The sequence below is a fragment of the Astyanax mexicanus genome, chromosome 2 (genome assembly GCF_023375975.1).
Source record: "Astyanax mexicanus isolate ESR-SI-001 chromosome 2, AstMex3_surface, whole genome shotgun sequence".
In the NCBI taxonomy this organism is placed as follows: Eukaryota; Metazoa; Chordata; class Actinopteri; order Characiformes; family Acestrorhamphidae; genus Astyanax; species Astyanax mexicanus.
In genome coordinates, this window is record NC_064409.1 from 4,347,923 (window position 1) to 4,371,152 (window position 23,230).

Here is a 23,230-nt window from a genome sequence, read left to right on the forward strand (position 1 = left end):
CACACGCACTAAGTCACACCACACCACCCCTCCCCCCACACCACCGAGAGATGAGCAAGCGCTAGGCTGTGGGCCCTCAGGGGCCTGGCACATTTCCCACTTCACTATAAATTGAATTGGATTCTTGTCCTCTTGTGAGGACCCTGAAGGTGTGTGTGTGTAAGAGTGTGTGTGAGAGAGAGTGTGTGTGTGTGTGTGTGTGTCTTCGGGGGAATCTACAGCTTTGCAGCTTTCCTGAATCTCCACACTTTCCCCCCCCCCCACACACACACACACACGTACAGAGACGCACACACACACACACACACACACACACTCACACACACTCGGCCACACAGACCTGCAGTATCACCACTGGCTCTGAAGACTGAAGTCAAGGCCAGGGAAGGTCATGGAGATGCGGGCAGCACGTCAAAAGCAGCGCAGAGGGTCTAAAGCCTCTTAAGTGCAGGAAAAGAGCTGAAGAGCGAGAGCTGGAGCGAGAGCAAGCGCGAGAGCTGGAGGTCAGGGAGGAACTATAACCTGTACGAGTTTCCTGATGAAGGGATGGAGGTTCTGTTGGGGGCTGTGGAGTTCACTGTGATCTCAGAGGACGTGTGGAAGCATTAGAGGGCAGAGCAGTGGGCTTCTGGCTCGCAGCATTAGCCACTCGGCTGGTTTAGTGCATGGAGGAACTTGGAAACTTGTGCCTGTCTCTCTCTCTCTCTCTCTCTCTCTCTCGCTCTCTCTCTCTCCCCGTCGCCCTCTCTCTGTGTTGTTCGGTGCATTAGCGAGAAAGGTGAGACTGGGGGCTTAAATAGCATGTCTGTGTTCCAGTCCTCCAGAGACACTCAGCCCTCTCTGAGATCCTCTAGCCGCTGCCCACACCACAGCAGCCCCTTCCTGCCCTCCTCTACAGGACACGGACGCGGGTCTGATGCCTGCTAGTTAGACAAGGACACAATGTTTTTCCATTCATTTTCAGTTCCAGTTCAGTTCCACAATTATTTATAGAATCGCCATGCAGCATGTCAGTCTACAGTTCCAGCGATGCTTTCATTGCAAAAATCAAGAGCTGTCAACTGTATAGTCTTTGCTATCGTAACGACGGGGAAAGTACACCATGCACTGGCAAAAATCTGCAAATGGGGTGAGCAATTTTTTCTTAATACATTTTTTTTTTAAATAAGCAATTACAAACTTTCAAAATGAGTGAAATAAGCTTAAATCAAGCAAACATGCCTTATGTCGTGCCTTAAATTTGTACACTAGCAGCAGTATGACTTGACTAGTAACTTTTGTGCTTATTTTGAGTTCAAATTACTGGAAATAATGTGAACATTTTAAGTGAGTCTAAATAAGATCATATTCCTAAAATAATTAAAGCAATCTTACGCTTATGACGCTAAGACAAAAATTCTTATCAGAGGAAAAAATATACGATTTTTTTCCTTGAAATTAGATAATTAATATTTTTGCAGTCTAGGTTGTTTTCAGTGGTTAGTGGTGAATCTGAGCGCACCTCATTTCCAGATGAGTATTAATATATTCACAAGCATTTATAAATCTACATGACCTTTTTGTATAATATTTAATGCATAATGCTTATAAACATATACTATTTAGACACCCTATTGGTTTATACAGGACTTATCCATTGCACCTGCACACATCATTCCCCGCCCACACTGCAGTAAGAACATAGCAGTCCAACTAAAGCTTTAATTTTTATATATTTACATTCTTTTAAAATACATACATTTTCATATATGGGAACATATATGCAGCTGAAACAGAGAGTGAGCAGCCAAGTGCATCCCAAATGATATTATCAACATTTAAAATTTTAATATTTTGACATTATAGTCATCATTATGCTGTGCTTTTAGAAAAGTGTGTTTTTGGGGTGGGGTGGGGTGGTGCACTATAGGACTCTGTGGGCGTGGCCTAAGCTTTTGTCTTTAATGGCTTTATTTCCCCTTACATTACTTTAACTTTTATACGTTAAAAAGTTTAGGTTTTGAAACCAATACTTTTTTAAACACTTGTAAAAAGCTTGAGTTGATACTTCAACTTCTACAGATGTATTTTTAACCCTTTGGAAGTATCTATACTTCTACCTACTGAGTGATGAATGGGAATTGAATACTATTCACACCTTTGATTCTGATTGGTTTGATTGGTCGGAAGTAAAAGGTGCGTATTATCATGTAGTGTAACAGAGTAGAAGTTGTTAATATTTCCCTATAAAGTGCACAATTTCTGCATCTGAACAAAGATTAAATTTGACTTTTGTGAAATTAGGTTTCGTTCTGTTCACTCTGTCTTTCACTGAATTAATTCCCAATAATGAACCTCCTGCTTTATCCGCTTTATTCCTGATCAATGTTACCGACTGCAGAAATCTATCTCATGCGGAAATGTGTGTGTGTGTGTGTGTGTGTGTGTGTTCAGAACGCATCCAGTTTTCCTTTCAAGCCGCTCGGGCTATGATTTAATACGCATGAGGCGATTATCTAAACAGAAGCTGCTGATCGCTTCCTGCCAAGGGGGGTTTTGGATCCCGTCCACGTTGATGTACCGCGGGAGCGAGCCTCTAATGACCTGGCTGTCCTTAAAAGAAAGGGCTAATTGGTGGCTACAGATTGGTCTGTCAGAGAGCAGGCAGATAACAATCACATCTCTCCCCCTCTGTCCCTCAGCCTCCTATTCACCCCTGCACCACCTCTCTTCATCCTCGCCCCAGCGGACCAGAAGAGAATTCTCAAATGATAAAAGGCGTCCCCAGTTTGCCACTGAGCCGCGGGGTACTGGGAGGTCCTCTACCCAACAGGTCTTTACGGTGGATTAGAGAGCCCCCGTGCAAGCTGGAGACCCTCCTGTCTCCTGCCGTGCCAGTTTGGCTGCATTCTTTTTTCTGCTTTGGCTCTCTCAACTCTCTCTCTCTCTGCAGAAAACCTCATTTTTGACTGGGCATGCCACTTTTCAGATATTTTAGCTTTTTGTTTTTATTTAATTGACTTATATTGAAAATGTTGATATTGAAAATATGTGCACCTTCAGTAAAGAACAGTGTTGGGCATGTTACTTAAAAAAAAAAAAACCTAAAGTAACGTGCAGTAACGGGGTGTTGGAAATGGTAACGGCGTTATAGTGACAATCAGAGTAATTAGTTAGATTACTCCTTACTGAAAAAAGTAAGTTTATTTCAATACCACGTTACTACCATCACTGGTAAAGAAGCCCACTAGTGAGCATTCTTCTAAGCAGTCTTTCTCCAAAAGTGATGCGCATGCTCAAAACACCCGTGCTTCATGTGAAGTTTCAGTTTCATCGATACAGTTTTCATCGGCATCACAGGAGCTTTCAAAAAGTTCCAGCAGTTCCAGCAGCTCACTGTGAAAAACTGCACAAAATCTGCTCACAGTCACTTTTTATTTTAGCGTTAGTTTGTCCTTTGACTCTGCAGCCATGTCCATGGCAACATGTTGGTTTCCATGTTATAAGTTTGTTTTCTATAACATGAGTTAGTTACTAGTTACTAGTTAAAAGGATAGTTTGAAATTAAGTACTTGTAGTTGATGATTCAGAAAATTAGAATATCATATATATTTAAAAGACCAGTTGGTACTTTTAGCAGTGTGGGCAGTGTGGGCAGTGTGCCAAGTCCTGTTGGAAAATGAAATCCATAACTGCGTCTACATAAAAGTTGTCAGCAGCAGAGGGAAGCATGAAGTGCTGTAATATTTTGACTTTAGACTTGATAATAAAACACAGTGGATCAACACCAGCAGATGACATGTCTCTCCAAACCATCACTGATTGGTGGAAACTTCACACTAGACCTCTAGAATTCCTAGTACCTCTCTCTTTCTCTTTGTCTCTTAGTCTTCCTGAACTTTTCCATCCTTTGTTCCCCCCTTTCTCTTTTTCTTTGTGCGTGGCCTGCTGCCCTCTTTCTCTCTTTCTCTCTCTTTTTTTGATGGAAACTGGCAACCCAACCCCAGCTCTCCATCCCTGCCCGATTGATCGCCCCCGACTTTACCTTTCCCACCCCTCTCTCTGCCTGAATATTTAACCAGGGCTCGGTAACCCCAGCCCAGAGAGAGGACTGACTAACTCTCCTCCTTCTCTTCTCTCCTCTCCTCTCCTCCACCCATCCTCTCGACCCTCCTCCACCCCCCACCTCCATCGTTTCCCTGCCCTAATCCCACCGTCTCCGAGCCCCACGCCAGAAAGGGGACTAAAACCATAACTCAGCACTGATATTTCCCCCCTTGTTGCTACAGAGCTGAATTGTTTTTTAAAGGGGGAGGGGAAACGACACAGTTGGGCGGATCAATAGGGATGATGGCAGCAGGCAGGAGATGTATGGCGCTGTCGCGGCGATGGGGTGGTTTCGGCAGCACCCAGGCTGCGGAGCATGCGGAGAGAATTCACACCTTCTCACACATGCCAATAAAGCTGGGAGGAGAGAGCAGCAGGAATTTTCAATTACATCCTATCTGCTCTTGCCTGAAGAGACCGAGGGGAGGGGAAGAGGCAGACGAAGGGGGGGAGTCTGAGAAAGAGATTCTTCTCACAATCGTTTTTCTTTCTCTTTTTCATATTGGCCTCAATTAACTGCCAGAGGTATTTGGGACACAGACGTTTTGTAGAAAAGTGCTACAAGCTATCCTCCTGTAAATACAATAAAAGGCCTTTCCTGATCCACAGAACGCAACACATTCTTATAAAATGCAGACAGTGATTCTTAGACATGCAGAGATTGTATTTTTGATGTAAAAAAGATGATACACGTGCTGTTCTCTATGTGTTTTCTTGCTCTTCTTGAGCTCCTGTTGACTTCCACAGTTCCCCTGAACTGCAGTCCTATATAACAGATAACAGTCTGGAAAAAAATTAAGAAGTTTCTGAATTGGTTTCTCTGATTTTGTTGTTTATAGGTGTATGTTTGAGCAAATTCCAAATAAGAATATTGTCATTTAGAGCTTTTTTTTTTTTTTTTTGCAGAAAATGAGAAATGAGCTTTCAAACCTCAAATAATGCAAGAAAACAAGTTCATATTCATTAAGTTCAAATCAACATTTGGTGGAATAACCCTGTTTTTTAATTCAATTACAGTTTTAATGCGTCTTAGCATCATGTTCTCCTCCACCAGTCTTACACACTGCTTTTGGATAACTTTATGCTGCTTTACTCCTGGTGCAAAAATTCAAGCAGTTCAGTTTGGTGGTTTGATGGTTTGTGATCATCCATCTTCCTCTTGATTATATTTTAGGCTTTTAATTTGGTAAAATCAAAAAAAAAATTAAGTGTCTAATTTTTTCCAGAGCTGTATATGTACAGTAATTTTTTTGTACAGCAGCAAAAAGCAGCAAAACAGGTTGTTATAGACTCATTATAGAATAATTTCCTTATATTCACATATCATTTATTCTACAAAAATCCAGTCTAGTGAGGTCCAGTCTTTACAATCCCAACCCTTCCATTATACTGGCTATTTTAAGCACTTGTTAAAAGCATCTAACACTTGCCGAAACATGGATAGAAAGAGAAATCCACAGCTGGTGGTGCAGAGAAAGTGCGTCTCTTGCGTTACTTGCAAAAAAAAAACGTAGAAAATTCCTGGGGTTCTTTTTATTGCCAGTCTGCTCCTAATTTAGCCATCCAATAAAGTTATGAGGAGGATTTAATGCCAGATTCCTGTTTTTTTTTGGACAAAGCACATCTGTATTTAAAGTAATGTAGTGGTGTAGTGTAGTGAATAAGAGTTCTGGGGCAAAACTCTACCTGTTTAATACGTCTATATACTTTTAATCAGAAAGTCATTAGATAGCAGTATGGAAAGAATGTAAGAGATGGCTTGGGAAGGCTCACAACTGTATACGTAATGAGGTGTTATCTTGTGAGTGAGGTTGAACACTGGCCAACATGGTCCTTGAGTCTGAGTTTTGTGGGTATCCACAGTGGACCCACAGTGGACAATGCAGTGATATGTGGTAATGATCTGGCCAGAATTGTCCATGCTAACTGTAAATGACAGAAATAGACATAAAATGCAATAAAATGTGGAACAAACCTAGAATAAATAGATTTACAAATATGTTTTTTTAGATTACAAAAAAAATATATATTTTTTATTTGATTAAAATTTTGAAAACTGTAAAAGTTCAAGAGGTATGAATACTTTTGCAAGCCCCTTTACTGTAAGAAGTGAAGGCACAGTGACAGAAACGGTCTATTTAGTTTAGAGAAAACTTTAAAGAAAGATGATGACAGAAAGAAGAGCGTAACACACAAACAAAGGTCATGGGTAAACACAAATACAAATAAAAATACAATACAAATGAGGAACTAAGCTATTAATGGAACAATATTATTTTTTAAATGATTTTTAAATGAATAAACTAATAAAACAGTGCAATAGAAAGGTGAACAGTGTGTGGACAGTGGCGACTGCCCTCTCTCTGTCTCTGTGTCTCTGTAACACACAGCATTATTAACCCTTGTGTGGTGTTCGGGTCTGTGGGACCCGTTTTCATTTTTCATCAAATGATACTAAAAAAATATTTTTTCTAACTCAAACTCATTGGCATTGGCTCATTTTTTGTGAAAAACATATATCAAAACACATTTTCGATAAACACACACTGTACACGCCCCACCCCCCACCCTGTATTTATATTACATACAGTATGTTTGGCCAAGGGCTAATAAACATTGCTTCATTTGTAAATTTGAAACTAAACAAATTTTCTACTCATATCTTGAGTTTAATTCATTTTCTTTTACATTTTATTTAAAATCTAATAAAAAAAGAGTAGCACTTTTTGAAAGAAATGTAACATAAGAAAGGTAAAGGGCAAATATTAACCATGTAAGCTGTTTATATTGCTCACAATTTAGGTGAAGCAAGCATGTGTAAAGCATTTTAATGTAAAATTGCTTAATTTTGCTGAATTAAATACAAGTAACAAAGTAAACGAGTAACAAAAATATGAACACCACACAAGGGTTAACACATTATTACATCAAGTTAATTAAAATTCCTCTTTTTTCTGAGGACATATGGCTGTTTGTGTCCAGGGAGAAGAAAGCTGTGCAGATGTCCACAGCAGAAATAGCCACAGCAGTGCTGAGGGCACGACCTTGTCTGGGTCGGTTGGGAAGCTGCTGGGGTGCAGGAATGTACTAATGACTGGATTCAAATGCTGTGTGTGTTTCTGAGCAGCTTTTAGTCTTTTAAAGACTCACATTTTGTCCACACACACACATAGACACACACACACACACACGTATACTGTGACATTTAAATGAGAGACAATTTTAGAAGCAAGGTGAAAATGGCACGGAATCATCTCCGCTCTCTCTCTCTTTCTCTTTCTCTCTTTTTCTATTGCGCGTGCTCTCTCTCGCTCACTCGCTCTCGTTTCCTTTCAGAATAGTGTAATTATGATCAGACAGATTCAAATTATCTCTAAAATGATCTCAGTTTCTCCTCTTCCCTTCTCGCCCCGTGTGTAATTTCCCCTGCTTTTTCCACTGCTTTCGCGCAGCACTTTCACAACGCCGGCCGCACGCTCGGGTCAGAGGTCGCGGATTGTTGTAAACAGAAGCTCATCAGGGCCAGCCCGTGTGTAATAACGTTAGATGGATATCTCCGGCCATGTTTGTCTCAAAGCCTCGCCACTGTCCTCCCTGCACTTCACAGATAACATCACTCGTCCCGAGAGAGAAAGAGAGAGAGAGAGACACAAAGAGCCAACTTAACGCCAGTCTGACCCTCAGCGCACGGCCTCGTCCTCACTATCAATCACCCCTTTGTTCACTTCCTCTTACCCATTGTGGACGGGTCCCAAAGACTCGTCTGCTCCTCTCCCGCTTTCTTTCTGTCTGTCTTCTGTGATTCTGGATTTCCCTGAAAAAAAAGATCTAAAGCGTGTGTTGTGCACTATATACAATTGCTGCCTTTATTTGCCTACTTGTTAACCTTTCTTATACAGGCAGTACAGATCACCACCTCGTATCAATACACTGAAACCTGACACTGAAACAGGTAGGCTAGCCATCGGCTCAATGGGTGAAGGCAAGAATAGTGAGGGACAGGCAAGGTCAGTAACAAAATAACAGCAAAAAATAAATAAATATATCATACAAGGTAAAAACACAAAAAAGATCAGCAGCAGGTTATCAATATAATGAGCAAGGCAAAAGACGATAAACAGTGATGAAGAAAAAGGTCAGTAACGAAGAAGGCAACACAATGAAATGCATCGTAAAAGAGTTTAAAAAAACTAGATTCAATATTCAGCAAAGAACTGAGCAAACTGAGGGGTATATACACAAGGGAGGACAGGTGAAGCCAATTAGTAACTTGGAGAGTAGGAACACTATAGCATCATGCGGTCAGTGGAGTCATATATAAATGTGTAATACAGTATTAATACTACAAATGCAACTTTTTCTTATTTTCTCAATGTATTTGTTTATCTACAAATTTGTCTATAAAGATTTCCTGAAAATGTAAGATCTTAAAGGTCTTAAATGCTGTTATAAACACTATTTTGAGTATTATAAGATCTTTATTTTGATCTTTGCTTTGGTCAGTATCTTACCCCTGTGTGTGAATAAAAGAGAGAAAGCTAAAGAGTGAGAGTCAGAAAGTGAGAGAATAAGAGAGTGAGAGAATAAGAGAGTGAGAGAATAAGAGAGCGATATAAAGAGTGAGTTTAAGAAAGTGAGAGAAAAAAGTGAGAGATTAAGCGAAAGAGTAAAAGAGTGACAGTAAGAAAGTGAGAGAAAGAAAGTGAAAGTAAGAGAGTAAGAGTAAGAGAGTGAGAGAAACAGTATTAGAGTAAGAGAGTGAGAGAATAAAAGAGAGAGTTAAAGAGTGAGTTTAAAAAAGTGAGAGAAAGAGAGTGAGAGAATAAGAGAGAGAGTTAAAGAGTGAGTTTAAAAAAGTGAGAGAAAGAGAGTGAGAGAATAAGAGAGAGAGTTAAAGAGTGAGTTTAAGAAAGTGAGAGAAAGAAAGTGAGAGAATAAGAGAGAGTAAAAGAGTGAGTGTAAGAAAGTGAGAGAAAGAGAATGAGAGAGTAAGAGAAAGAGTTAAAGAGTGAGTTTAAGAAAGTGAGAGAAAGAAAGTGAGAGAATAAGAGAGAGTAAAAGAGTGAGTGTAAGAAAGTGAGAGAAAGAGAATGAGAGAATAAGAGAAAGAGTTAAAGAGTGAGTAAGAAAGTGAGAGAAAGAGAATGAGAGAATAAGAGAGAGAGTAAAAGAGTGAGTAAAAAGGTGAGAGAAAGAGAGTGAGAGAATAAGAGAGAGAGAGAGAGTTAAAGAGTGAGTTTAAGAAAGTGAGAGAAAGAAAGTGAGAGAATAAGAGAGAGAGTAAAAGAGTGAGTGTAAGAAAGTGAGAGAAAGAGAATGAGAGAGTAAGAGAAAGAGTTAAAGAGTGAGTTTAAGAAAGTGAGAGAAAGAAAGTGAGAGAATAAGAGAGAGTAAAAGAGTGAGTGTAAGAAAGTGAGAGAAAGAGAATGAGAGAGTAAGAGAAAGAGTTAAAGAGTGAGTTTAAGAAAGTGAGAGAAAGAAAGTGAGAGAATAAGAGAGAGTAAAAGAGTGAGTGTAAGAAAGTGAGAGAAAGAGAATGAGAGAATAAGAGAAAGAGTTAAAGAGTGAGTAAGAAAGTGAGAGAAAGAGAATGAGAGAATAAGAGAGAGAGTAAAAGAGTGAGTAAAAAGGTGAGAGAAAGAGAGTGAGAGAATAAGAGAGAGAGAGAGAGAGTTAAAGAGTGAGTTTAAGAAAGTGAGAGAAAGAAAGTGAGAGAATAAGAGTTCAAGAGTGAGTAAGAAAGTGAAAGAAAATGAGAGAATAAGAGAAAGAGTTAAAGAGTGAGTTTAAGAAAGTGAGAGAAAGAGAGGGAGAGAAAGAGAGTGAGAGAAAAAGTATAAGTGTAAAAGAGAAAGAGAATAAGAGAGAGAGAGTAAAAGAGTGAGTGTAAGAAAGTGAGAGTAAGATCAAGAGAAAGAGAGTGAGAGAAAAAGTAGAGTTATGGCTGGAGTGAGTGAGGGGTTGACCTCACTCTTCGACCCAGACTGCAGTTGATAGTGTGTGTGTGTGTGTGTGTGTGTGTGTGTGTGTGTGTGTGTGTGTGTGTGTGTGAGACCCACTTGAGGAGATAGTGTGACACTAAATTAACAATGCATTAACTTTGTCCTCAGTCTCTAGATATTTGGCTCTGACCTTCAAATTGTAGATCCAGTCACCACACACACACACACACACACACACACACTCACACACACACTCTCGCACACAGCCAAACTCTTTGAATGGCACAGTCCGAAGGCTTTTATTCTGCTAATATATCCTCCCATTGACCTGCGCTGAGTGAAAACCAATCTGAATCCTGATCCCATGAAAGATTAAACATAGGATCACTAGCAACATCAAGCTCATTGATTTACTGCATTTAATTCCCAGCAAAACTCTGCTGACCACCTCAGAAAGAACGAAAGAAAGAAAGAAAGAAACAAAGAAAAGAAAGAAAGAAGGGAACAAACAATTAAAACACAGCAAAGAAAAGGGATGAAGAAACAAATCACAACATGAAAACAGAAAGTAGAAAGATGAGAAAGAAAGAATGAGAGTAGGAACACAAGAGAGAAATATGGACACACAAAAAAGGAGGACTGACTAAAAAGTAAAATAGGTCAAACATAGAAGACAGAAAGAAAGGTAGTGTAGAGTAAAACAAGAGTCAAGGAAGATAACAACAAGGAAAATTACTAATAATTCAAAAAAGATTGCGGCAAAACTGCCTACAAACCCAGAGAAAGATAAAAAAGAATAAAGAATAAAGAAAAAAACAAAGAGAGTGAGAATGTTGGATACAATGAGGAAAAGAATGAGAAGAGCAGAGGAAGTTTGAGGAAAGAGGAAGAGAAAATAAACTAAGAAGGAAAGAAACTGATTACACATCGTAGAAAAAGTGTTAGATACAAAGTAAAAAGGATGAAAGAAAGAAAAAAACTGATTGGAATTTAAAGAAACAGAAAGACAAAGGAAAAAGGAATAAACAAACAAATAAGGCAAAAATAAAGAAAAAAAGAAAGACATACAAAGCAAGGTAAAAAAAAAAAGACTGAGAAAGTAAAATAAATCAGACCTAGAAGACTGAAAGAAAGGTGGAGTAGGATGGCAATAGACAAAACAGACAGAAAGATAAGGAAAAACAAAGAAAGAAAGAAAGAAAGAAAGAAAGAAAGAAAGAAAGAAAGAAAGAAAGAAAGAAAATGCAAGGTAGGAAAGACTAAGAAAGTAACATAAATCAGACCTAGAAGACTGAAAGAAAGATGGAAGATGATGACAAGAGACAAAACAGACAGAGGAAAGAAAGAAAAGAAACTGATAGAACAAGAGAATAAAAGTTATATGCAAAGTAAAGAGAAAGAATGAAAGAAGAAACTGGTGAAATTATATAAAACAGAGGAAGAAAGAAAAAAGAAAGAAAGAAAGAAACTGATAGAATATAAATAAAGTAACTTATATAGAATTATACAGAGACAGAAAAAACACTTCTGAGTCTTATATCTGTGTCTTCTGTCTGTGTCTCACGTCTGTGTCTCGTGTCTGTGTCTCTCACTGTCTTCTTTCTGTAGTCGGTAAATCATTTAGATGAGATAAATGGATAAATCTGTCTGAGATGCTCAGTGTAGACACTACTGTACAGATAAAGAGCAGTAACAGCTGGAATAGTAACATCTACAACTCTCATCCTTCCTTCTCCCTCTCTCTCTCTCTCTCTCTCTCTCTCTCTCTCTCTCTGTGTGTGTGTTCCTGATGCTGTAGTAGACCCCGCTGCAGAGTGCTGTTGTGAGTTCAGTGGTGTGTGTACGAGCAGTGCAGGAATAAACGTGCGAGTTGCTGTATGTGTGTGTGTGTGTGTGTGTAGGGGGGGTCCCCAGCAGTGAGTTGTACAGATTCTCCACAGCTGTTGAAAGCCATATGATCAAACACACGCCCCCTCCGGGACCCGCCTGTGACATCAAACCGCATATTATGTCATTTGCTGTATCCGGAGCGTTCGATACGTCCGCCGCTAATCCCAGAACGTGTCGAAAACACATTTACAACAGTCTGACGACGTTATCCCTCCTCCTTTCACGGCTCAGCCAATCCCTTTGGGTGCCGCCGCCGCTCTCGCGTCGTCTCGCGGCGCTCTCGCCGGCGCGGCGTGGAAATGCTGCGGGAGGGTTTGGTTTCCTCGCCCTCGCTGCTGGAATGGCTTTAAATGAGGGGGGGATAGAGGTTGTAAATCATAATTAAGATGGGGAAACAATGCTGTCAGATAAATACGAGGCTGTGTGACAGTAAGTACGGCGCTGAGTGGGCGAGAGCGCGGGAGGATTGACATTAATGCTAATGTCAGTTGAATTCATTCCCCATTCTAATATCTTTATTAGAGACTCTGTGCAAAGTGTGTGTGTGTGTGTGTGTATGTATGGGGGGGTGTTAAACCATAGCCAGGGCCAGATAAATGGTATCAGTTCTCATTCGATCACTCTCTCTATCTTACTCTTACTCTTACTCTATTTCTCATTCTCTTTCTCCACTGACTCACTATACTGAACATAAAAACTCTACAGATTTTACTCTGTTATCCTCCTTTCATTCTATTCTTCAGTGATCAGGATGCTAGCTCTTTATAACTAGCTAATATCACCCTCCAGAACCAGAGCACTCAGGGTTCCTCAGTGAAGCACTAGTGACAAAGAGGGAGAGTAAAAGAGGAAAGGGGTGAGAATGAGAGAAAGAGTAAGAGAACAAAGGGGAGAGAGTGAAAGAGGAGGAGTAAGAGAGTGAGTGAAAGGGAGAAAGTGAGAGGCAGAATAAGTGAGCAACAGTGAAAGAGAGATAGAGAAGGAGAGGGAGAGGGAGAGAATAAGGGGAGAAAGTGAGAAGGGAAGAGAGAGAGTAAGTGAAAGGGAGAAAGTCAGAGGGAGATTAAGAGAGTGACAGTGAAAGAGAGGGAGAGTAAGAGAGTGAGAGAAAGTGGGATTGAGACTAACATAGTGAGAGTAAGAGAAGGAGAGAAAAACAGGGAGATTAAGAGAATGAGAGAGTGAGATTGAGAGAAAGAGAGTGAGAGAAAGAGGGATTGAGACTAACAGAGTGAGAATAAGAAAAAGGAGTGAAAAGAGTGAGAGAAAGGGAGTGAGAATGAAAGAAAGAGAGTGAGACTAACAGAGTGAGAGTAAGAGAATGAGAGAAAAAGAATGAGAGAAAGAGAGTGAGAGTGAAAAAAGAGAGTGAAAGAAAGAGGGAGTGAGACTAACAGAGTGAGAGATGGAGAAGTGGAGAAAAAGATGGAGAGAAAAGGAATGAGAGAAAGAGTAAGAGAAAGAAGGGGAGAGAGTGAGAGGGGAAGAGTAAGAGAGTGAGTGAAAGGAAGAAAGTCAGAGGGAGTATAAGAGAGTGACTGTGAAAGAGAGATAGAGAAAGAGTGAAAAGGAGGAGTAAGTGAGTGAGAGAAAGAGTGAGAGGGTGAGAGGGAGAAAAAGAGAGTGAATGAGAGAAAGAGAGGAAGAGTAGGAGAGTGAGTGAAAGGGAGAAAGTGAGAGGGAGAATAAGAGAGTAACAGTGAAAGAGAGGGAGAGGAAGAGAGTGAAAGAGGAGGAGTAAGTGAGTGAGAGAAAGAGTGAGAGGGAGAAAAAGAGAGTGAGAGAAAGAGAGGGAGAGTAAGAGAGTAAGAGAAGAGGGAGAAAGTGAGAGTGCTAGGGAAAATTAGCAGTTAGCCACTAATGCTAATGCTCCAGCCTTAGTGCTGGAGAAATTTGGGAATTTAAGCCTACTGTAAATAAATGGAAGCACTTTACTCACCCAAATAACAGTTTTCAGTAGAGACATCTGTGTAGAATTACATCTAGCACTCGTTTGACTTTAAAAGAAAGTCTTTTCTATTGCAGTTTTGTTTACTTAGCTTATTTTAGCTACTTAAATTAGTTAGCTACCCCCCACCACCAACCAGCGGTGAGACCTGCTGAATTCGTTTCTCTGTAGGTAGAAGTATAGATACTAGGGTTTAAAATATTTCTGCAGAAGTTGAAGAATCAAGTAAAGCTTTATGCTCTTTAAGTAAAAGTCTTTTATAAAAAGTACTGGTTTTAAAACCTAAACTTAAAGTATAAAAGTAAAAGTAATTAAGTCCTATGGTGCACTACTAAAAATAACAATTACTGCAGTAAAGTATAGTTAACCGACATGTCAAAGTCTGTTATCCCATAACTAAAAAGTGCTCACTGAATTCAACTTCTCTCTCTCTCTCTCTCTCTCTATTTTTTTCTGTTATTCTCTCTATCTCTGTTTCTCTCTGAATGTGTGTTTGTTAGGCTGTGTAGGAGGCTTAGCGAGGGGCTGCTCTGTAACTAGCTAACTAGCTGTAATTGTAATTGGCTGTTGTGTGTTTGTGGGTAATTGTCTTCTTACACCTGTAAAGCAGCCGATTCTCTCCCTGCTTTTAAACAACAAATACAAATAAACAGAAGTGAGAGGGAAAGGGAAAGAGAGAGAGAGAGAGAGAGAGAGAGAGAGAGAGAGAGAGAGAAAAGAGAGAGAGAAGAAAGAAGAAGCTGAAATCTGCTAGTTTTGGGCCCAAACCAATGAAAATCACTGGCAAGATGGTAGCAAATAATCCAAAGTAAACACTTTTTTTTTTGTTTGATTTTCCATTATAGATGCCTCTTAGATGCTCAACTAACATTCAATCAAATGCTTATTGAATGAAGCCAAACGAAATTATAAATTAGTAAATCAACAGAAGTTAATTGTAAATGATTCAGGTGGATGACCACAAGCTATCAGGCCAAACTGAACTGCTTGAATTTTTGCACCAGGAGTAAAGGCATAAAGTTATCCAAAAGCAGTGTGTAAGACTGGTGGAGGAGAACATGCAGAAGATTCATGAAAACTGTGATTTAAAACCAGGGTTATTACACCAAATATTGATTCATGAACTCTTAAAACTTCATGAATATGAACTTGTTTTCTTTGCATCATTTGAGGTCTAGAAGCTCTGCACCTTTTTTGTTTGAATGCAATTTCAGCCATTTCTCATTTTCTGCAAATAAATGCTCTAAATGACAATATTTTTTATTTGGAATTTAGAATAAAACTACAATGTTCCTTTAGAGCTGTATGTTCATATTTTCACGTCATATGGATTCTTTGGTTTGAGGCTGCCGGTTTTGTCCCATTTTTTTTTTATCAGCAGTAATAAATTCATATCAGATCATATTACTGTAAAACACATCAGTGTGAGAGATATAGAGTTTATATCTGATTTAGGTTCAGCGTGTCGTGTTGGAGTAAAGCGTGTGCTGATGTATAATAGCAGGTTTAAGGTAAACAGCAGGTGACTTGTTTAAGCTGTGTTTACTGAAGAGCTGAAGCTGTGTTTATTTCAGCCTGGGCGGAGGCAGGTTTGCGGGAGGCGGGTTTGAGGGGGGCAGGTGGACGGTGCAGGTGGAGAGGGTGGGGGGGGGGTGTTGCTGAGGTGGGGGTGGGTTGAAAGAAAGGAACACGCTCCAAAAGTGACGGGGGCGTCAGGACGGAACTGCAGCCTTTCTCGCAACTGTCACCGAGATGTGTGGCAGTGCAGGGAGCGCTACACGACTCAGCCTATCCACCGCTGTCACACCACTGTCACCCGGCACCCAGAGACAGCGCGAGCGCGAGAGAGAGAGAGCGAGAGAGAGAAAGCGAGAAAGAGAGAGAGGGTTGACCTGTCGCAGCTTGACAGAGCATGAACTAGATGGAGGAGAGTGACACTCTGGGGGGATTGAAAGGAAAGGAGGTTTGGTATGGGTAATGGACAAAAGAGAGAAAGAGAGAGAGAGAGAGTGATAGAAAAAAGTGGGGGAATGGAAAGACTGAGTAATGAAAAAGTGAGAAATAGATTGAAAGAAGAAAGTCAAAGAGCTATAGCTAAAGTATATTTACGCAGAGTATTGGAGAGATGGATACAGATGGCTCAATCCTTATGTGAGAAATATCTGTAGAATGTGTAAAACTAACGTTTACCATGCATAATTAAAAAAAAAGTTAATGCTGATTTTAATGCAGTTGTTAAACAATGTTTCTATTATAAGTTATGGCTAAAGTATATTTACTCAGAGTATTGGAGAGATGGAAAGAGATGGTTTCAGCCTCCAGCTGAAAGTTTTTAAACTCACATGTTTGTAGAATGTGTAAAACTAACATCGTTCTCCATGTATCTGCTATGAATGATTTTTTAAAAAGTTAATGTCGATTTTAAAGCTGTTGTTAAACAATGTTTCTAGTGTAAGTTATGGCTAAATTACAATTTTACGCAGAATATTGGAAAGACGGATAGAGATGGCTCCAGCCTTATGTGAGACGTATTTTGTAGAATGTGTAAAACTAACAGGGTCTTGCATGTATCTGCTATGAATGATTAAAAATAAGTTGGTGCTAATTAAATTAAAGCTGTTGTTAAACAATGTTTCTAGGATAAGTTATGGCTAAAGTATATTTACTCAGAGTATTGGAGATACGGAAAGAGATGGCTCCAGTCTTTTGTGAGAAGCATTTGTAGAATGTGTAAAACTAACATCAGCCTGCATGTATCTGCTATGAATGTTTTTTTTTAAGTTAATACTTATTTTAAACCTTTTAAAACAATGTTTCAAGAGTTATGGCTAAAGTATATTTATGCAGAGTATTGAACAGATAAATAGAGATGGCTCCAGCCTCTAGCTGAAGGTTTTTAAACTCATATGTTTGCAGAATGTGTAAAACTAACATTGTCTTGTATGTATCTGCTATGAATGTTTTTTTTTTTTTTTTTTTTTTTTTTTTTTAAGTTAATGTTGATTTTTAAACTGTTTCTAGTATGAGTTACGGCTAAAGTATATTTGTTGATAGTATTGGAGAGATGGACATAGATGGCTTCATCATCCAGCTGAAGATTTTTAAAGTCACATACAGTATTTGTAGAATGTGTAAAACTAACATTGTCCTGGATGTATCTTGCATGAATGGTTTTTAAAACAAAAAAGTTAATGTTGACTTTAAAGCTGTGGTTAAAGAATTTAAAGGATCTTGCTCATAATATATAGTATAAAGACATTAAAATAAAGACATTTTTACACTAATTTACCACTGACCTAGTCCTAGAGTCTCTGTACAAAACGCAAAAATCCACCGGAGATCCTATTTAAACCAATAGTCACTTACACACAGAGGTGAGTAGTCGAGGTCCAGAAAGTAAAAATCCTTTTATGTAAAACAAGCCTAATTTATTTAATTCAGACTTTTCTGTATCTCTGTTTTTGCACAGTCATTCACGTGAATGTGCCTGACGCCTCATCCGCCCTGAATTACATAAGAAGACAGGTGCAGATGCGAAAAATGCAATTCTAAATGCACCTCTGCATCCTTTTCCCACAAGCTGTTTCCAGAGATTTCATAGAGCGTTAGCTTGCCGCTCCATGGGGTCTCTGCTATTGAACAGTAAGAACTGATTGCAGTGTGACTTTCTGAGGAAACTGTTCACCAGAGGAGGCATATATAGCTTGGCAGGCACTCAGGGTGGGATTCGAACCCTGCCATGTTTCAGCTTGAGAAGGCTTAATTTAATCCCATCTCGTGTTACCTGGAGAAACGCCACTCAGACACATAAAGTAGGCCAATTCTTTCATAACGCTACCTTGGAAGGCGAGATGTCTGCTGACGGTGCTGCTTTGAAGCAGTAATTCACCTTATTTTGGCAGCAAGCGGCTGGTTTTCCTCGGGCCGTCACCTGATCGCGTTGATCTTTTGGTTTCCAGGCCTCTAATTTTAGTCTTTCCGAGCATCGATTTTTTTTTCTGCCCACCAACAGGTCACACCTCGACCTGTTGGTCCTCTAATCGCTCTGTTCGCTTTCGATCGGCGATGGGAAACCTGCAGAGTTTAGTAAGTTGTCTTTTCTCTTGTTACTAATCTTCCTGCGGCTTCTGAGTCATTACATGTCAGACCACCCCAAAAAAATTGGAATTTTAAAGTCATATCATGTAAAACTCTTGAACTCTTCTTAAAATTGTAGCACCAAATGGCAGACTGTTCAAAATTAAATATATGACTTTATGACAAATCTTATAATTTAAAGGTTTTAGAAAGAATCTTTGCTTTTCTATAGAAACTTTCAGAAAATTTAGTTGTTCACTTTGTTAAAAAAAAAGATTGTGCGATTGGTTTTGCATTTTTAGAGTTATAACAGTAACTCTAGTGTAAATTTAGTAAAAATGTCGAATAACCCTATCTTACTCCATGCATAACGTGCAATATGATGCTCATTGCTATCTTACACCACACAAACACGTCTATGTTCATGCATTTTTTTACCTGCTTCGTTTAAATATTAACAATGCTTATATATACGCCGATGGACGTGGTGGTCAGGAAATGAGGTGTTTTCAGGTTAATATCTGGCATATTGCTCTTTTGGATCTTACAGGAAATGATAAGAAAATGACACACTGATTGGTTTATTTCACGTTGTGCTCAAAACACGCCAATGATTATTTAAGAGAATTGCTACATGCCTTAGCACACATGTTTAGAGTCAAACAAGATGTACTTTTCCCATCTTTACGATAGCAAAGACACATTGACATGCTGTAAATCAGTATATAGATCGGTACAGTAGGGCCCATTAAGTTTTTTCTACTGTGGGTTATCAAGATAAAGTAATGATAAAGTAAAATATAAAATACATTTTAAATGTACTGTAATGTACTTAAATGCTTTTTACTTGCATGCTGTGTAATTTGAACTAAATGTCAATGTATTCACTACTTTAATACTTTGTAAAAGTACTTTTTTTTAGCTCATTCTGCAGGTATAGATGCACTATGACTAATAGCGCAGGGTAAAATTGCCTGTGCTTGACAGATTAGTGCGTAATTGAGCTCGTGTATAAAAGAGACGTCCCTCATAAAGAGGCCTGTGGGAAGAAGAAGTCCGAGGTGGATGTTTCTATTAAACCGGATGATGAGTGTATTTCCAGCACACATATTTGTCCCTAACCCATATAACCCAAATAATTTCAGATCAAGTCTTTCTACGGCGGCAATCTAAACAGATAGCAGCCCGCTGTGCTGATATCCTCGCAGCATCCTGAGCTCGCCTCCTTATCCACAGGCTAGCCGTGCCCTTCGGCTGAAAGCTCTATTAACTCCTGCGGCAGAGAAAATAAAATAAAAAAAGAGAGAGAGAGAGAAAAAAAAATCACAGGCCCGATCTTTTCATCTACATGCCATATTACTCCAGATAGATAAATAAATAATAATAAAAAATAAGAGGAATATATATATATATGCACCTCTGGGTAACGTTGGCAGGGCCGGCAGGCAGTCCCGGGTTGACAGATAGGGGGTTTAATATGTGAGGTCTTTGATCAGATCTGTGGGGGACATGGTGTTGGAACAGGCAGATAAACTGTTTAATATATACCGCGTTAGATAGGTCCCCAGGTAGCGGAGAGGGGGGTAGAGACGTGAAGATGAGATGAAGCAACTCGTCTGAGGTCGGTTTGACAGTTCCTGAAATTGCGTTCTGGGTTTCTGAGGCCTGTTCTGCTACATCATGGAAACAGAGTTTTATAGTGTCAAGATGAATGCGGCTGAACGTGCACACAAGCTTACTGGGTGGGTTTACAGTGCCATATATATATATATATATATATATATATATATGTGTGTGTGTGTGTGTGTGTGTGTGCTGTCTACTATTCCAGGGCAGAAACAATATTAGGGCCATCTTTATAAAGAGCTTTCCTGTTGCTTAAAAAGGACAAAAACATTTTATTTATCATTAAAAAATGTCTAACTATGTCTTAATTCATTGTTAATTAACAGTATTTACATTTTTTCGAAACCATCAAAATTTTGCAATGTTTAATAATGTCTTAACTATCGTCAATTAACAATTTTTTAAAGACATTATTTACTTAGATTACTTAAAGTTCTCATTCCATCATTTTTTTTATTAATTTTAAAATGTCTAGTTGTGGCTCTAGTATGAATGAATGCCTTGTGAGCTGTTTTTGTGAGAAAAAAATAATAAAAGTGCTCCGGTGATTTAGTATAACGCTGCTTTAGTCCGGTGGAAGAGTTCATACATGCAAACATATCGCCTCTGATTGGCTAACAGATCTGCGAGTCAGCATGACAAACAACAGTTAGAAACGTTTTAAAGTAAAGACATTTTTACACTAATAACAGTCTTTGCCATGTCATACGTTACTTTACAACATGTGAAATAATGCCCTGCTAAGTGCAGTTCAGACACTGACCCAGTCTTAGAGTCTCTGTAAAACACCAAATCCACCGGAGATCCTATTTAAACCTATAGTTAGACACACTTACACAAAGAGATGGTGTGGATGTGCTGTGTGTAATCTCCCTGAAATGTCAGTGAAACATAGCCATATAGAGAGTAAGATGCAGAGTTTTGTTCTGAGGTAGGTTCAAGAGTCTGATGGCAGTGGGGAAGAAGACGTTCTTTAACCTCGTGGTGTCTTGCAGCCATTGTCTTATGATAGTCCAGATCCAGCAAGTAAAAATCCACTCCGGATTTTTTTTTTGTTGTTGACTGAGCTGCAGGAAGTTGTACATAACTCCACATGTGTTCATTCATAGTTTTGATGCCTTCAGTGAGAATCTACAATATGAATAGCCATGAAAGTAAAGAAAACGCATTAAAAAAGAGAAGGTTGCTTGTGTGTGTGTGTGTGTGTGTGTGTAAGAGAGATAGCTATATCTAGGAATATAAACAGAGAGTGAGTTGAGCTCTCTAGGAACACTATGATGCAGCAGAATTGCGGTAAACTCTGTGAACGGTGCCTCTCTGGTGTGAGACGGCTGTTTATTGGTTGTAATGGCTGATATTTGTCCGGCCTGTGGAGAGAGATGATCGCAGCGTTTTGGATGGGCTGATGTGTGTGTGTGTGTGTTTTGAGTGAGTGAGCGTGACCGTGTGTGTATCAGAAGGCCGTGGTGCGTAGGGGTCATTCTTGGGGTGCTCCTCACTAATTTTCCGGCTGGCTGCGGTCTGCAGCTCTGTGGAGAACCCAGCGGGCCTGAGGGTGAAACCCCACCACACCACCTCCCTGCCGGGCATAATCGGGTCAGAGCCACTGGGCTGAGTAATGACTCTCCATCACTCTCCACCACTCCACCACTCCCAAGCTCTCTCTCTCTCTCTCTCTCTCTCTCTCTCTCCCTCCCTCTCCTCAGAACATGCAAACTCTCTCTGCTTTAATCCTCTCAGACACTGTTTTTCAGTATTTCAAGTTTTTTTTTTTTAAGGCAGATGGCCTTAAAACTCCTTAACAGCCCAGTATTTTAGTCAAATTTCTACCTGACCTTACACCACTTAATTGACCATTACATAAAAAGCTTTCAAGTTTGATAAGGAACATTACTAAAAAGCATAACAAGCGTAATTGTAATAGAAAATATATATATAAAAAAATAAAAATATTGGTAACACTTTCTATGAATGTCATCTCTATTACCTATGACTCTATAACCACATTCATAACATATTATAATGCATCCATAAGGCATTATAAACATGGCTATAGATATTTATAAAAATGCATAACCCATTATAGCCATGTTTATTAAGCATTATGACTTGCGATCATGATACATTGTAAGCTGTGCTTATAATGTATGTGTTAAAATAGTATATATCTATTGTATCTATCTATCTATCTATCTATCTATCTATCTATCTATCTATCTATCTATCTATCTATCTATCTATCTATCTATCTATCTATCTATCTATCTGTCTATGTTAATAATGTAGTCCCACAATGAAATTCTTTCACTTCTTTTACTTAGAGCGCACAAAAACCTGTTATAATACATTATAAATGACTATAATTAATATTATATTCAAGGCAAATATAATTCACCAGTTGTTAAAAATATATTTAAAGGATTATTAAGGGTGTGTTTATAAGTTGGAAGCTTTTTTAGTTATAATACTGCAGTCTGCAAGCTGAGATTGAGTTTCTTGGTATCGACGTATAACATGTTATAAACACAGCTATTAAGGCATTATAATCACAGTTGATGATGGATAATAAACATGGCTATGATGAATTATACATTTCTATAAATATGTACAGCCATGTTTATAATGCCTTATAAATGCATTATAATGTGTTATGAGTGTGTTTATAGAGTCTTATAGAGATGACATTCATAGAAAGTCTCACCAAAATATTTAAGTAATCTGCTAATGTTGAAATGTAACGAATAAAATCATAAAATTACCTCTTTCCTGAACTTTTTACATTTTAAAATCAGTATTTTTCCCTAAATACAAATCAAACAGTTCATGACCTCCAAACCTTTATTTTCTTATTTTAAAACCTGGGGAATTTGTGTTGATTTCTGTTACTGATCTGGGTTACAATTATTATGTGGAGTTTAGAGAGAAAACACACAGCTTCTCCAAGTGTCCTGTAGGAGATTTCAAAGCCCTCAAATCAAAATTTCATATTTTCAGAACATAAAAATGTTATTTTACTGCAGATAATAAGGGTTTTGTATCACCTACACCTGTAGCTCGTATACAGGACAAGGTTTTATTTTAAAGCAAGGGGTGTTAATGTCACGCCCTACTCTGTTTCCCTGTGTTTTCTGCGTTTCCCAGTGTGTTTCCCCAGTTATTTTCCGTCACGTGTCTGTAATTTGTAGCTCCTCCCCTCGTTACCTGTCTCCCCAGGTGTTCATTGTTTCTGTTTATTCCATTATACCAGTTTATTCCTACGTTTCTTAGTTCTTCGTTTCTTTATACTCCTTGTTTATTTCTTATTGCTTATTTCTTATCCCTTGTGCTTATCCCTAGCTTTGTTTAGTTTGTTATCTGTTTAGCTTAGCTCTTTGTTTGTTTCCCTGTTTGTTTATGTTTATATATTCTCTCGTTGTTTCCTTATTTGTGTGTTTATTTATTTGTTATTTATTAAAGTCTGTCTTACCCGCATTTACGTCCGCCTCCCGTCTGCTCCCTTCGTTACAGAAAGACCGACCGCAAAAACATAGACAAAAGGGTACTTACTATATATACTAACATGAAACAATGAACACCTGGGGAGAAAGGTAACGAGGGGCGGAGCTACAAATTACAGACACGTGACGGAAAATAACTGGGGAAACACACTGGGAAACGCAGA

The 23,230-nt window shown here is 38.9% G+C and overlaps 1 protein-coding gene and 2 long non-coding RNA genes across 4 annotated transcripts in view; all 3 read left to right on the forward strand.

Annotated features, from left to right (window-relative positions):
- LOC125799091 (uncharacterized) overlaps positions 1-23,230 on the forward strand; it is a 515,567-nt gene that overhangs the window by 293,637 nt on the left and 198,700 nt on the right. The window lies entirely within an intron of this gene.
- Positions 1-23,230, forward strand: part of plxna4 (plexin A4) — a 459,159-nt gene that overhangs the window by 261,284 nt on the left and 174,645 nt on the right. The gene's annotated exons all lie outside the window — the stretch shown is intronic.
- LOC125799092 (uncharacterized) lies at positions 7,165-14,140 on the forward strand. 2 transcript variants are annotated; one of them, XR_007437942.1, is made up of 3 exons: positions 7,165-9,162; positions 9,271-9,608; positions 9,717-14,140. It is a non-coding gene; the product is annotated as an uncharacterized LOC125799092 (long non-coding RNA). The 2 variants fall into 2 exon arrangements; XR_007437943.1 differs by having other exon boundaries at positions 9,271-9,498.